This window comes from Acomys russatus, chromosome 29, assembly GCF_903995435.1.
Source record: "Acomys russatus chromosome 29, mAcoRus1.1, whole genome shotgun sequence".
NCBI lineage: Eukaryota > Metazoa > Chordata > Mammalia > Rodentia > Muridae > Acomys > Acomys russatus.
In genome coordinates, this window is record NC_067165.1 from 32,567,704 (window position 1) to 32,583,888 (window position 16,185).

Below are 16,185 nucleotides of genomic sequence, written 5' to 3' on the forward strand. Positions count from 1 at the left end.
TGGTGGTAAGAGGGAAGGTGATGAGGATGGTGACAGCGACGGTGGCGATGATATTAACGTTTATTTGTTAGGCTCGCCGCCCCTTTTACTGGATGATGCTGTGTACTGATGACATCCCTCATCAGGAATGAGTCACACAGCCCACAGTCTCCAGGACTTGTCTATTGTCTCTCTGGAGTTGTCTTGGGCCAAAGTCAAGGCCACACTCCTTGGCTGAGCAAAGTCCCTGGCAGTTCTGCCCCAGGCTCACTTGCAGCATGTCAGAGAAATTCCAAGTGTTCCTCTGCCTACTCCGGCTCCTCTCCTCTTCATAAGTGCTTTCCAAGAACCCTCTCTGATGAGCCTTCCGGGTGCTAATGACATCTAGGGCAGCCCTTAGCCCGTTCACCGCCATGTGACGCCATGATTAAAGCATGCCACATGCGTAAAGCACAGAGGAAAGAGCTTTAAATCTATTTGCAGCTGTACAGGGAGGAACCAACAGAACCTGTATGTGAACACAGGACACCTGACTGTCAAACCCCTGGCTCTTAGCCATCATGCGGGGCTCACGCAGGCAGTCAGCAAAGGCTGACAGGCTAAATAGCCTTTCCTACCTCGTGGACTATATATAGTTGAGGGTGGCTGTGTGGATCCTTGCTGTGGTCTCTGAGGCCCCGTGCCCCTCTAGTCATACCGGTAGCCAAGATAGTAGCAGCCTCTCTGGCAGTCTTTAGGCTCCTCCCAGCATGCCAGCATCGCAGTAGAAAGCAACACCTCCCTCAGCCACCCACTCCCCAGCTGTTTCCCAAACACCATTGTCACCACCACGGGGTGGGTGTCTTTGCCTGTGCACTACTTCACACGTGGATAGAGCAGCTGGGGAATCAGCTGAGGAGAAGAGACTCAGAATGTGAGTGTACCCTTCCTTAGATCACCTTGAGTGATCCCTGACCCCACAGGACCCAGGTTTCTGGCCAGGCCTGAGCTAAGGCAGGTAGAGTCCTGGATGTGACAAGACCTGGGCTATAGTCTCAATGTTCCTGCAGGCTCAGGAGCATTCTCCTTTTTTCTTGCGGCGGCGGGGGCGGGGGGGCAGGGGTCTCAGTTTTCCTTTTTTTTTGAGACAAGATTTTTCTGTGTAGCCTTGGCTGTCCTGGACTCACTTTGTAGACCAGGCTTGCTTCAAACTCAGAGAAATCCTCCTGCCTCTGCTTCCCTTGGTAGTGGGATTACAGGTGTAGGCCACTTTGCCCAGCTCCCAGTTGTCCTTTTAAAGATAACCAGTGAGCTTCTGGGGCTTTCCAGAAATGGTGTGTGGCGTTTGTTCCTCACACCTGAGAATGGACTCAGAGCTCTGCATCTGGGCACCCATCTGCACAGACATGGTCCACAACCACATGTGGAGGTCAACAGTGTCACCCTCCTGGGCAAGATGGTAAAACAAGACATAGAAAATGGAAATGATATCCCTTAAGTTACATCTAGTCTTTGGAAAACTCTTGTTTAGGGCTGGAGAGATGTTTGGGGTGGTAAAGTACTTGCCTTGGCAGCCCAAAGGTCTGAGTTCAGCTGGCCAGCACTCACATAAAAAGCCATGCATAATGGCACATACTTGTGGTCCCAGCCCTGGGGAGATGGACACAGGAGGATGCCTGGGACTTGTGGGCCAGTCAATTTAGCTTCATTAATATGTTACAGGCTCAGTAAAGGACCCTGTCTCAAACAATGTGGCGAATAACTGAGAAAGGCACTCAATGTTAGCCTCTGGCCACTACACACACATTACATGCACACACATAGCACACATAGATTCCTCCCTGTTTAACCTATGAATAAAAATGCATATGATTCTCAGTGTCAGACTGAAGAGAGAAAACTCAGAGACTGTCCCATCCTTCTGACAGATGGGAAGTGAGCCCCAAGTCCCTCTTCCCCCAGGTCATACAATAACCATTGGCAGAGCTAGGATGAGGACAACATGTCCACTTCACTCAATTGCTCTAGGATGAGGGTGTTTGCCAAGCATTCTAACCCGGATTATGTTGCATTTAAAACTAAAACCTAGGCCTGGCGGTGGTGGTGCATGCCTTTAATCCCAGCACTTGGGAGGCAGAGGTGGGCCTGGTCTACAAGTGAGTCCAGGACAGCCAAGGCTTAACACAGAGAAACCCTGTCTCAAAACAAAACAAAACAAAACCAAAAACAAAAAAAACAAAACAAAACAAAAAACCCACTAACAACAACCTAACAGCAACAACAAAACAATCCTAAAAAAAAAAAAAAAAAAAAAAAATCCTAAAACTTAAATCACTAATGTGGGGGTCAGTACTGTATGAGCTTGGGCAGATTGGGTCCTCTGTTTCTGATTGCCTTTTGGTAGTGAGGGGGAACTTTAGCAGAATATTGGGCCAGTTCACCTCATGAGTGACCATGCTGTGGGTGTGTGAGATGGAGATGGGTTCTTGAATCTATTTTTCTGTCACAGTAGCACAGGGGGCCCAGGGAGGAGGCGAGGCCGAGCAGCAGGGATGAGGAAGTGTGTGCCTTCTGGGGAATTTGAGGAATTAGCTCCGAGGTGGCTCCAAGGAGAAAATGATGTTTTGAATCAAGAGTTATTATACGTCTGAGCTTGAAGCTTTTTAAAGAACACCGTGTTTACTTAACGGTTGTGTTTATGGGCTTATTTATAACTGGCTCGGTTTCAAAAAGATTCCGAGCAGGTAATTATCCAATCAGATTATGAGCTCCTTGAAGACAGGAGGTGCCTTTGTTGTCCTCCATCTTCTGAAAGGCTAACTCCCACTACCTCTCTTCCCCATCCCAGCTAGACTCTTGGTTGAAATAGTCTGGGTCCGTGCCTTTGTTCTTCATAGAAATGTGATCTCAATCAGTATATATCTATATGTATCATCTGTGCATCTATCCATTCAGTAAGTCTCCATCCCACAACAAACCAGGCATCCAGTCTGCTGAGTAAAAATTCAGCCCAATGCCCATCAATGCACCCACACACGTCCAACAAGTCATTCATCCACTTCCACCAAAAAACCCACAAAAAGCAAAACAAACAAACAACAACAACAAACCATCCATCTAACCCAATACCTATCCAGCCTAATGCTCGTTCATGTCTACTCATGTCCATCTATACATTCATATATTTGTATTTGTCCAACCAACTATGTATCTATGCAACCACCCAGTAATGAAACCCTATCTATCTGTCTGTCTGTCTATCTATCTATCTATCTTTCTATCTATCATGTCTATATCTCTATATCTATCCATCTATCTCCTATCCATCCATCCATCCATCCATCCATCCATCCATCCATCTATCCATCCAGTATCCACCTTTTCAGAAGCACAGAAAGCTACCCTAACTGCAGCCAAACAGGGAGTAGCTATATTTTCTCCAGTGCTCACTTTTGCTACTTGCAAAGAAGGACATTAACCGATTGAGTAAATGAGCCCTAAGACCCCAGAAGACTCCGTGAAGTGAGATTATTATTTCCATATTTCATATGAGGAATGCAATGAGAAAATTTTGGTAACTTGTCCAAGGGCATCTTTGAATTTTTATTTGTGTGTGTGTGTGTGTGTGTGTGTGTGTGTGTGTGTGTGTGTGTCTTTGCTTGTATGGTCACATGTATGTCACGGTGTACATGTGGAGTTCAGAAGAGAACTCTTGGTAGATGGTTCTCTAGTCATCAAAATCATCTTTAAGGGAGGATCTTAAGACTGGCATCTGATTAGAGGGCATATTATCATTCGCTTCTTCTGTTCACTACTGGGGAGGGAAGGAGGGGGAGAAAAGACCTGGGCAAGGGAAGGACAAAACTCCACGAGCTGGTCAAAGCTTGCTTCCTTTTTTTCTTCCATTTTTTATAGAGCATTTTAAAGTTTATTCCTCTCTCCTATGATGCATCCTGACATCAGCTTCACCTCCCTTTACTCCTCTCAGTACCCCACCCCTTCTCCCCCAGATCCATACTCCTCACCCCAGAAAAGAAGCCTGCTTCCTTCTTGCACCTGCCCTCCCTCTCACCAACTCTGTTGGTGGTGCTCCCAGGCAGGCCATCAGACCAGGGAAGGTCTGGGAAAGCCCACCGATGCCAAAAGCACTGGCCCCAGAAGCCCTGCGGTGTTGGCAAGTAGAAGTTGGACTATTTTAAGTTCAAGAGGAGCCAGTAGAGTTCATCTGCCCTCCTGGAGGTGCCTTCCATTTCTTACAGCCTGAAGCAAGTTCATTTCCTGTTTGCTGCACCTCCCTTCATCCTTGGCTTTTTTTTTTTTTTTTTCCTTGTGAAGTGACATCCTGCTCATTTGTCTGCTCTACTTTCCTGAGTCTGGATAACAGCAACTCCTGTTTTTTGTTTTTTTGTTTTGTTTTTTGGAGGGGGAGAATTGTTGCTAGCTTGTTCTGGTTCTAACCCCAGCTAGTTGGTAGGCAACCACTGAGCTGGGCCAGTCTTTCCTCAGAGCACATCTGGGAGGGGCATGGAGGTAGGTGTTACCCAGCCTGACTAAGCAGAGCCTTTCTGTGGGGCTTTTTAAGTGCAGCAGATGGGAGAACGTCTTTTTGGGGCTTGTTCAGTCTTTGCAGATCTCGGATATGAATTCTTCACAGCTGAGCAGTGAGCAGTCACCAAAAAAGAGACAGAGTGTCTTAATGAAGGCTGAGGACCAGAGTCCCAATGACTCCTTGGTCAACTCCATCTTAGATACCCTTGGTTTGATTTTAGGCCAGGGATGGGTGGGCCACCCACTGGCCCTCTCCTTCATGCTTGAATTGGGACTCTGTCCCTTGCAGGTAGAGAATCCTGGCACCCACACTCCCTAACCAGCAACTCACAGGTCTCAGCCCAGCCCTTCCATTTCTGTATCCCACCACACTCAGTTTCCTTTTTCTTTTCTTTTTGAGACGAGGTTTCTCTGTGTAACCCTGGCTATTCTGGAACTTGCTCAAACTAGCCTTGGACTCAGAGATCCACCTGCCTCTGCCTCCTGAGCTCTGGGACTAAAGACGTGTACCACACACTCGGTTACAATCGGTTTCTTAAACTCCCCATTTGCCGTCCTCTCTCTCTATAGAGCCTGGCTTGCCCACTCCAGTCTCTCTTTGTAGTCAGCACAATCTTGGTTATACTACTGCTGTACACTCTTCAGTGGTTCCCCAGTATTCTTAAGGGAGAAGCAGGTGGCTCTCTGTGTGCTTGAGACCAGCTTGGTTGACAGAGCAAGTTCCTGGCCAGCCAGGGATACTTATTAAGACTGTCTCAAAACAACAACAACAGCCAATCAAACACACAAGAACCTGCCAAACTACAACAAAGTCACCAAATAAAGAATACAGGGGCTGGAGAGATGGCTCAGTGGTTCAGAGCACCTCTTTGGGGCTGGAAGAGGATCAATTTGGTTGCCAGCTGCCATGTGGCAGCTCACTGCTATCTCAACTATTATCTGTAACTGTAGTTCCAGAGGATCCTACATCCTCTTCTAGCCTCTGTTGCCACCAGGGGCACATGTGACACACATACTCACACAGTAAGACAAAAGGCAACTAAAGAAGACACCTGATACCAACCTCTGTCCTCTATATATACATGTGTGTGTGCACATACACATTTGCATGTACACACCACACCCACACAAAGTGAGGCATATTTATAGGCACATACTTATGTGAGGGCAAAACACTCATACATGTAAAATAAAATAAATTGAATAAAATTAAAGCAACAACAACAACTAGTAATAGAGACAGAGACTAGCCTCTTGGCCAGTAGCCTGAGGAGCTTGGTCTTCAGGGATCTCCACTTGGGTAAAACCATAGGCTTGTCGATGTTACGCCAAAGAATTTTAAGACATGCAGAATGAAGCAAAATTGGTTGGCTTATTAAGTATAGATATAGTATATGCTTTATATTTACGTGTGGATGTGTGTGTGTGTGTGTGTGTGTGTGTGTGTGTGTGTGTGTGTGTGTGAGAGAGAGAGAGAGAGAGAGAGAGAGACCTGCTTAGGTGTCTCAGTGGAGGCCATGTGTATGATCCAGTGGCCTTTTCTAAGTTACAGCATTCAAAGGATGCCAATTTACATGCAATAGTAACCTAAGTAGGATGGTGTGTGTGTCTGTGTGTGTCTGTGTGGTAATGTGAGGGTGGGGGAGGGAAGAGCCCACAGCCTGGTGGTGGAGGCCACTGGTGTTTGGGGACACTGGTTATAGAATGTTCTGAGAGCTGGGAGCAAGCCAAGGAGAGCCTTGAGGGAGGAGTATCACTAAGTCCCAGAGAAACTGGAGACTTGCCTGGGGCGGGGGACATTGAGGAGTCAGGACGGATCTGACTAAGTGAGCACCTGATACTAAGTTCTAGTAAGTTGAATGCTGGGGCCCCACTGGGCACCTGCTGGCAGCATGCCATCTGCAGCTTGGTTTCCTGGACTGCCATTTTGCCCACAGCTACATCCTATGTGGCAATGAGACCCTTGGTGCCTGTGTGTATTGAATTGGGCAAGAACCTTAATAGCTATTGTCTTCAATCCATCCTTCTCCTGTCCAACCAAGGGAAGAGGACATTAGTCCCACAGTTTATTTACAGATAAGGAAAGGGTGGTTGAGTGAGCAAAATGACATTTCCAAGGAGAAGGGGTACAACAAAGAATGAATGAGTGAATGATGAATGAATGAACACACAGGAACTAGGCGTGGGTATGTCTGAGTGGCTTCTATCCTTCTTTCATGCTTCTGAGAAGGAACAACTGAATGAAGCAGGGTTAGGAAGGCCTGAGGATGCCTGGAATGCATTGCTCAACCAACCCTCTCCACCAATGTCTGGTACCTCTCTGATGCCTGGCATATGTACCACCTGGAAGCCACTAGAAGGTCACACACCTGCACAGAAATCCCATGCGCAGATGTGTGCGTGCTCACACTGAACACTGACTCACAACTTCACAGGCATTAGTTGAGGTCGTTGGCGGCTCCCCGATGCCTTAGCTAGGGGTGCCCCATAAATAAATGCAGGGGACTGGGGTTTCAGGAGGATGGCCCACCTCCCCATTGCCTCCTAACTTTTCAGGGAAAGTGTTGGAAAATCCAACAGGAAAGGTCAGACCGGATTCCAGCCTTGGCTCACTCCACAAGCTTAGCTTGGGGCCTCTATTCTTTCTTCTATAAAATGGGGGCAAAGCCTGGCTTAATTACAGCGAGGTGATTAATTGCCTAGTCTCGAGAAGTTCAGGGAATAGTCATGGAACACAATACTATGTGCCAGGGCCTCCTCTGCTTGGCAAGGGGGAACCCAGCAGGGACCAGGGGACACAATTCCTGCAGCTTGGCAGATAGATCACAAGCAAAAGCAGTGAGTGTAACCTGTGACCAGCGATGCCGGAAGGAGGCAAATCGCTTTCTACGTCAGAGGGGCTCCACTTGGAGATGATATTTAAATGAAGATTGAATGAGGACAGGATGGGGGTGGGGCTGAGGGTAGGGGAATGGTGTTCTGGGTGTGAGAACAGCATATATAAAAGGAGGGGGAGCAGCACAGAGAAGCAATGGATGGCTGGGGTCTAGTAGGGTCTTGAGGTGGGGGGGCTCTGAGTTTTCTATGTAGAGTAGCTTCTTTTCTGTTACTCTAACTTTTATGCTTCTCCCATCTTTTGCATCTCCCAGGACTTTAAACTCCCAGCCCTAACCTCTTTGTGAAAACCCAGAACCGGCAGGGGCAAAGCTGGGGTCTGCAGGCAGCTGAGCTGGGGTTCCTTCTCCAACCTCTGAGGCAGTCCTGGCAAGCTGTGGGCACCAGCTGGTGGCTAGAGGTGGGGTGGGTTCCCGTTGGAGGTGGTCCAAGGCAGAGGTGGGGGGAGGGACCATCTGCTGTTCCCTATTGTCCACTTGCCCATTGTCTGGTCCCTCTGCTGTGGGTACTGGGAGGAACAATGGGGGAATGTGATCCCTGAGCTCTTGTTTCCAAGCCTGGCCCCTCGCCCCCTCTATGACACTAGGAGAATGCCCTCCTGGGGCGGAGGTGGGGGTGGGTGGGTGGGTTGTAGGGGTGGCTCTGTCAGGCAGGCAGCACCACAGGCATCCCGCCTTCCCTCAGCGCTATCTCCTTGGCAACCACAGCTGCCACTTTGTTACAGTTTTTTTTTAAAGCTGCCTAGATGGGGGTTTTCTCTTCATGTTCCCCTGAAGAATGGAGTGTTCATGAGAAAGATAGGCTTGTCACCTCCAGAGGGTCCCCAAGTCTTGCTGCACAGCTTGAAAACTCAGGCAGCCGTGGAGTCCAGGTAGGGTCAAGTCAAACCCACGCTATGCTCAAGGTGCTGAGCAGAGGCAGGGACCAAAATAAACTCAGATGACGTTTGCTACAGAGTACCAACACCGTCATCCTCCCCGTTGTCACCCCTCCCCCATCGCCAGAGCTTTATTAATCTTCCCAGATTTTACTTTACAGGTCAATATCAGCGTCACTCAGACTCACCCAGCGCAAGGGTGTGAGGGGGAGGAAGCCAGTGCCAACACCGTAGCTGGGTACAGCTTAGCATAGTGTTTCTCAACCTTCCTTTGATACAGTTCTTTATGATGTGGTGACCCCCCCCCCACCGTAAAATTATTCCATCGCTACTTTATAACTGCAATTTTGCTATTGTTAGGAATTGTAATGTAAAAACCTGACATGCAGGATATTCGATATATGAATCCTGTGGGAGGGGTCGCGACCCACAGGTTGAGAACCACTGACTTATCTTGTCCAGACATTTGGGCCCAGGTCTGGGGAACGAATGGGTGGGGGTGGGGCTGGGGGGGAGGGGGAGTGCGGGTGTGGGTGTAGGTGGGGGTGGGCAGCTAAAGATGAGGAAGAGACCCTGAGTGTTTCTCTAGTCTTTCCTCAGAGAGCAGGACTCAGGTCTTATAAGGGCAGCTTTAGGGCAGTTTGCCTAAGCTCTGGCACTTTGAAGCCAAAAGAGTCAGATATTGATAAATATAGCCCATGCATGTATGTCCCTGTGCGTTTGTGCATGCGCGTGCACGTGTGTGTGTGTGTGTGTGTGTGTGTGTGTACGTGTGCGTGTGTGTGTGTGTGTGTGTGTGCGCGCGTGTGTGTACACTAGAAGTCGGCCTCAGCTATCGACCTTCAGGTACCATGCTTTTTGAGACAGGGTCTCCTATTGACTTAGGTCTCACCAAGCTATAATTACATCATTTCCTCCTTTTCTTTCCTTTCTCCAAACCCTCCCATGTTCCCTCTTAGCTCACTTTTATGTTTATGGCCTCCTTTTTCTTTAATTGTTGCTAGGTACATTTATTTGTGTGTGTGTGTGTGTGTGTATTCCTAAATACATAAACACAAACTTCTCAGTCTGTGTAAGCCATAGGTGACGTAACTGAATATTTGCTCTGTGCTAGAAGTTGCCTGTAAATGTAACAAAACAAAACAAAACAAAACCAACCCCTCCCCCAAAACCATTCTATTTATTCGTTTGCAGCACCAAGGATCAAACCCACGGCCCTGTTCATTCGAGGTCAGCAGGCTACCACTGAAAGAAATCCCCAGTCCAAGTTGTGTACAGGAACTCAAGCACGCCTCCGGGCGGCAGTAACGAGTGCTCTCACACCCACTTTATTGACTGGGAAGCCGAGGTGTAGCGAAGTAAAGCACATTACCCACAGTTCTACAGCCAGCTGGCACCAGATCCAAGACCTTTACCCTGGCTGCTTAGCCCTGGGATCTTTGGGCTTACACTAAGTCTTTCTGTTGCCTGGATCCCCAGGAGCTCCCAGAAGATGAGCCCAGCTTATTCCTGCTCCATGTCAGAGTTCTCTAGAGATACAAATGAAGAAGTTGGTCTGGGGCTGGGAAGGCAGCTCAGTGTGTAAAGCCCTTGTGAGCACAAGCAGGAGGGCTTGTGTTTAAATGCCCAGAAATCTGGTAAAACCTAGAGCAGGTATTACGCATCTATATCTCCCTATAATCTCAGTGCTGCTACAGTGAGATGGGAGATGGAGACAGAGAAGGGGAACTCTAGGAAGCCTGCAGGCCAGCTAGCCTAACATATGCAGTGGCAGAGGGGTGATGGACGCCCCCAATGCCAGGTTGTCCTCTGATGGTGATGGCACAGGGCTGTCTGCGCGCGCGCGTGCGCGCGCGCACACACACACACACACACACACACACACAGATCAGCACCACCACTACCACCACCACCAACGAAAAGTCTAGTTGTCCATTGCGAATGCATCGGCCTCCTTAGAGTTAGACCTAGACATCCTGTCTTCCTGTCCCTGACTCAGCTTTGTGACCTTAGATAAGCCAGATCACCTTGGAACTGATCTCCCTTTCTGTCACTTAGGGTGGATGGCAACAGTGCCTTCATCACAGAGGTGATGGGAGCATTAAATGAAGGACCATGTGCGACACCTAGGACAAAGCCTACCTCTGAGAATGTGGGTGTCAGGGGTTCATTATTATGGCTGTCACCACTCCCCTTGGGGAGGTCCTGGGGGCTTGAACAGTAAGTGAAGGCAGTTTGTATGGAAGACAATCGCACAGACATCAGGGCTTGGTGTGACTCACAGAGACACTGAGTGTTCAGTCTGGGTGGTGGCAGGGGGTGGGGGCTGAGGTGAAAGCCATCTCCCTGGCATCCAGGGCCAAGTGCCAGCCCTGTGGGGCTGCAGCAAGCTCACCAGCAGGCAGGGGGCAGGCAGGCTTCTAGTCCCCCTACTTTTGAGGCAGAGGAAAGAGCCCAGGCATACACCTCTCCCTCTTGGTTCCTCAGTCTCCACTGTAGGCAGAATGGGAGGTTTTCTTCTAGCTCTGACTTCTGGGGTGAGGCATGTGTGTGTTCGTGTATATGTAGATGCACATGTCTGTGTGCATGGGTGTGCATGCACATGTGTGCACATGCTTGCTGAAGACGGAAGTCAATGGTGTATGTTGCTCCTTAGGAGACATCTACCTTGTTTTCGTTTTTAAGTTTTTTGTTTGGTTACTATTTTCTCTCTCTCTCTCTCTCTTTTTTTTTTTTTTTTTTTTTTTTTGAGACAGGGTTTCTCTGTGTAGCCTTGGCTGTCCTGGACTCGCTTTGTAGACCAGGCTGGCCTCGAACTCACAGAGATCTATCTGCCTCTGCCTCCCCGAGTGTTGGGATTATAGGCTGACTTTGAACTCACAAGAGATCTGCCTACTTCTGCCTCCCATGTATTGGGGTTGAAGGTGTGTGCCACCACTGCCCGGCTCCACCTTGGTTTTTTTGAGGCAGTGTCTCTTCCTGAGACTTGAGGCTCATTAATTTTTCTTGGCTGGCTGGTGAGCCCTAAGGGAAGCCTTCAGTCTCTGCTTTCCCAGGGCTGGGATTACAATAGTACCATTACCCAGAGTTTCCCTTGGGATCTGCATTGAACTCAAGTCCACATCCTGGCACAGCAAGAGCTGTATCCACTGAGCCAGTTCCCCTGTCTCTATCCCTGATTTCTGACAGCTCTAATGACAAAGAGTAAAAGTGAAAGTAGAAAAGAGACACATGCTGGGGTGCCAGACCGGTGCCAGAAAGCAAGTCTGCTTCTTCTCTGTCTCTGGGATTGCACCACTTACCAAATGGCTGGTGGGTTCTCCCTATGGGAGGTGGAGGGTGTTTCTCAGCCCCCGAATCTGGCTGTCCTGACACTGACTTGCTCTGGCAAAGGAAAAGTGGAGGAGGTGGTGGCCAGTGGGAGGGAGTGGGTGTGTGTCCAGCCATGACTGCAGCTTTCCAAGTTTTAGCTGTGTGCCTTAACAGGGAGATCTTGTCTCTCTAACTTAGGTGATCACAGACCCCCCAGCTTCAGGTTGTCATATGGCTGCAGAGAATGAATGTAAGCGCAAAGCACTTGGGGAAGTTCAGCTGTTGGATGGTTCTCACAGGTTCACTGCCCGAGGATGTGGCCTTTCTAAGCTGCAGGACTCCATCAGTACACCGGGTCTTCCCCAGCGTATTCCTCATCCAGGACTCCCATGTACAGAGAGAGCTTGCCACAGCACTGGCTTCTGGCTGGGCTGGGCAGGAAGCCTGGGCTGGGGGTTGGGTGGGGTGGGGGAGGGGAGCACTCTCAGTGATCTCTCTCCTTGCTCCTGCTCAGTTCATATGGCCTCTCAGAAATGCTGGCCTCTTAGAGGCAAGCTCTAGTTCAGTTCCTTCTTTGAAAAGATGGGGGAAACCGAGGCCCAAAGTGGGACTTGTTTAGAATCACAGGGAGTCAGTGTTCCCTGTGTCCCCTAGCCAGGTGCTTCCCTAGGATGGCGGGAGTCCTTGCTCTTCTTTAAGGTGTGTGCATTTGGGGACTGGTGACTCAGTAGGTGGACAGAGCCAGTCCCTGTGCCCTGCCCTGTGTAGATTGGATGGAAGAGGCCAGTGTCTAGAGTGCAGAAGGCCTTGGATGGATCTTTTCCATATACCCATCCCATGTGGGTGTGAAGAAACTCCTGGGAGATTGGCACTCCCCCTTACCATCTGGTAGGGTCAGATTTGAGGTGACAAGCGGTCACTACAGGAGGTTGGGGAACAGCTAGACCAAAATGATTCTCTCTGGGTACCCACGGGGAAGCAGGTTTGAGGAGAGTGGTGCCCCCGGGAAGAGGCAGCCTCAGCTGCCTGACTTAGCGCTTTTTCTGCGTTCTGCTCCATCTCCTCCCCCATCTCCTTGGGCTTCTGGGCTGTGGGTGGAACAAGAGGAGGCACAGGCAGGCAGGATGGAGCCTGCCCCAGCCCATGCTCCATCCCGCCAGCAGCTTCCTTGGGGCTGCCCTCTGTGCCAGCACCAGGTGATTACAGGGCCTTTGCAGCCCAGACACACCCTCTTGGGTCCCTCTCTGGGGAACCAGCCCTGACCTCACTGACTGGAGCCATTCCAGTTTATTGAGTCAGGGATTCCAGGAGTGTGCTCACTTGCAGGGCGGAAGGAAGGGCTTCCTGCCTCCTTCCTCGGGTGATACTGTTGGCTTGCTGCTGTGCACAGGTGTACAAGTGCATACACACGCATAGTATTTGTGTGCATGCACATACGTGAGTATGTGCATGCATATATGTCTACAAGTATGTGTATGTGTGTGTATGCATGTGCACTGTTACATTGTGTGGCTATTATCTCTACATGTGCTGAGTTCATCTGTAGGTCCACTATGCACTTCATGGAGTATGTGTCCACATGTCTTCCCTCTCCCCTTTCCTTGTCTGCTGTGTGGACCTCCTGGGCATGTATAGGTTACATTCTGTGTAAGAGATAGGTTAGGGGCTCCAGAAGCAGGCACTGTGCAAGCTCACAGCTCAAGAACTTGCATAACACTGTGCACTGACTGTGTGTGGTGTGAACGCTGGGACAGTCCTGTGGCACCAGGGCCGGCTCTGTGCATGGGCTTATGAAAGGCTTCCAAGTCCAGTGCTGTCAGTGTGTCCTGCCTGGTTCCCAACAGCACTAATTTGACCTACGTTCTGCTTTAGGGGTTACAGCTCTTGCAGCTCTTAACCTGTGACGAGCTGGAGGGAGGTCATTGTGGGGTGACTCCTGTGCCAAACCTCAGTGCCACTCACAGACCTGGACACCTGCAGCTTGCATGCAGGAGACTGGAGCAGACACTGGGTCTTATCTGTCCTTTGACCATTGGCCCCCCCCCCCCCATTGTCTTTTATTGCCTTACATAGAATAGGTCCTGACCCCTCTGCAGGCACACAGGCTCCTGGCAGCCTTTTGCCTGCAGCTGACCTCACAGGTGGTCTTGCTTCATGCTAATCCAGCTCCTTGCACCCCTTGCCCTACTCTCGAGGCTACCCCCAGCCACCCAGTGACACCTGCATTCCACCCCCTATTGTGTCCTCTTGTTAAAAAAAAAAAAAAAAAAAAAAAAAAGGCAGAAGTGTCTATGTACAGGCAGGAGCTCCTCACCCTTGGTCCAGGGCTGCCATGGCAACGTAGGAGTTGGCTTGCCATCTGCTGTCTGTGGGGACCTCAGTGGGGCCTCTGCCATGCTGGGGATTAGTGTGGGAGGACAGCTGACTTGTTCTGGGGTAGTCATTGGCCACATCTGGTGCTTCTCAGCCCTGGAGTGTTTGGACATAATGAAGCCTGGAGTCCCTCAGGCTGCTTGCCGAGAAGCGCGGACATCATCCAAAGAGCCTGTGTTCCCCCTGGACCAAGCTCTCCTAGTTACAGCCTCTTCCAGAGGAGGGCTGCAGTTTGTTCACACTTGAATGTACACGGTTAACGCCTTCTGGCAAGGCGGGGAGTCTGAGGCGGCATAAGGGCCTGGTCTTCATTCGTAATTAGAAGCCCAAGTTAATAAATTATCAATAGGGAAGATTTTGGGTATGGGAGGTAGGGCATCTAAAGTGTGTGTGTGTGTGTTATGGTGTGTGTGTGCTCAAATACACACCTATGTGAAAGCCAGAGGAGGATGTCAGATGTCCTGCTCCATTCTTCTTCACCTTAGTCCCTTCAGACACTGAACCAGGAGATAGACTGGCAGCCAGAAAGCCCCAGCAGCCTGCCTGCACTTTAGATTATAGTGGGACACTGAGCCTGTCCTTGAGTATTTTGGTGAGGTGCAGGTGGTGCCCTGTGTCTCTGAGGCCTTTTGAGCTTTCCACCCTGCAGTTTCTCCCCACCCCACTGCTGTCTCGTCAGAACTTGAAAAAACAAAATAAAGTTTTCCCTTAGACACTCGGTGTCTGGTGTGAAAAGAGCAGCAGTGAGGAGGCGGGAGTCAAGATTGCAGCAGAGGCAGAGATGGGAGTGGGGGAGGGTGTGAGGTGTTGTTTGAGGTTGCCATCTTCCAGGAGAGGGTAGGGTGCCTGCAGGTGAGGGACTTGCCCTCCCTGTGCCTCAGTTTCCTTCTCTGAAAAAGAAATACACACACCTGCTTGGGACAGGGCTGAAAGGACTGAGGAGGATGTGAGTGAGATGGGTACAGTGAAAGCCCACAGCGGCTGCTTAGAAAAGGCAGATTGCTCCTTGCTCTTCTGTGGAGTCTGTAGTAGAGACAGAAGTTTCTAGACCTACCCGCCACCCCCCAGCTCTTGCTTAAGGCAAAATACTGCAGAATCTGAGTTCTCTATCCTTCAACCCAGTGAGGACCAGGCTCTGGAAGACCCTGGGGCTCCACCCCAGGCCTCCTCACCCAGGTAGGTGCACAGGCTGAGGAAACCCACACAGGTTGAGGTTGCTGAACTCTGTCCACACTAATGCCTCTCCCACCCAGCCCAAGCATAGGCCCCAGCGATTAGGACACACTTAAGATCAACAGGGGAGTCATTCTCAAACGTGGAGGAGCCCACCTCGTTGTCACACCCAGCTGGCTTTGGCTGCACCCAGTTGGTGTGTGAGTCTGTGCATGTGCGGAGACCAGAGGTCCATACTGTGTATCTACCTGCCCCACTCTGCTCTTTATTGAGGTCTCTCACTGAACCCATTGATTTGACTAGATTGCTGGGCTCTGCTTGTCTCCTCCCCAGTGCTGGGATGACAAACACATACCACCCAGCCAGCCTTCCTATGTGTGTTCTGAAAATTCAACTCAGGGCCTCATGCCTTGGCACCAAGCACTAAGTCATCAGCATCACCTGCCCCACCCCCATCCCCAGGCTTTCCTTGGGAGGGTGGAGGAAGTAGGGAAGAGGCAGGACATCAAACTCTCTCCACCAATGGGATCCTTTTTCTTGAAATGCAAGCACCTGCAAATTTATTGCAGCCAGCAATTTACCTTTCCTTCAAGCAAGAGAGATCTGCTCTTGTTTCTGAGTCATCATATTACGGTGGGGTGGCGGGGGGGGGGGGGGTTAGGAATAGAGACATCTGTGGTTTGGGAAGAGGTGGGAGAGGTTCCGCAGCAGAGGTGGTGAAAGGGGCCCTGGAGAGAGTTCAGGGTGAGGTCTCACTCCATTCAAACAGAGGGAGTGACTTTGTTGTTGGAGCTCAAGGGCTTGGTTAATAGCCACCCAACATCCTTTTTGATCTAACAAACATTTCCTAAGTAAACAAATGTGGAAAGAGTTTGGCTTGACACAGGATCCTAAACTGAAAGATATGCTGTGTATAGGAAAAAGTCCGCAGGGAAATCTTAGGTCAAGAATGCCGCGGGTGGGACCTGCGAGATAGCTTTGCATGTAAGCCTGCTGGCCTGAGTTCTATCCTGGGAACCCATGTAATGGTGGAAGGAAAGAGCTGATAG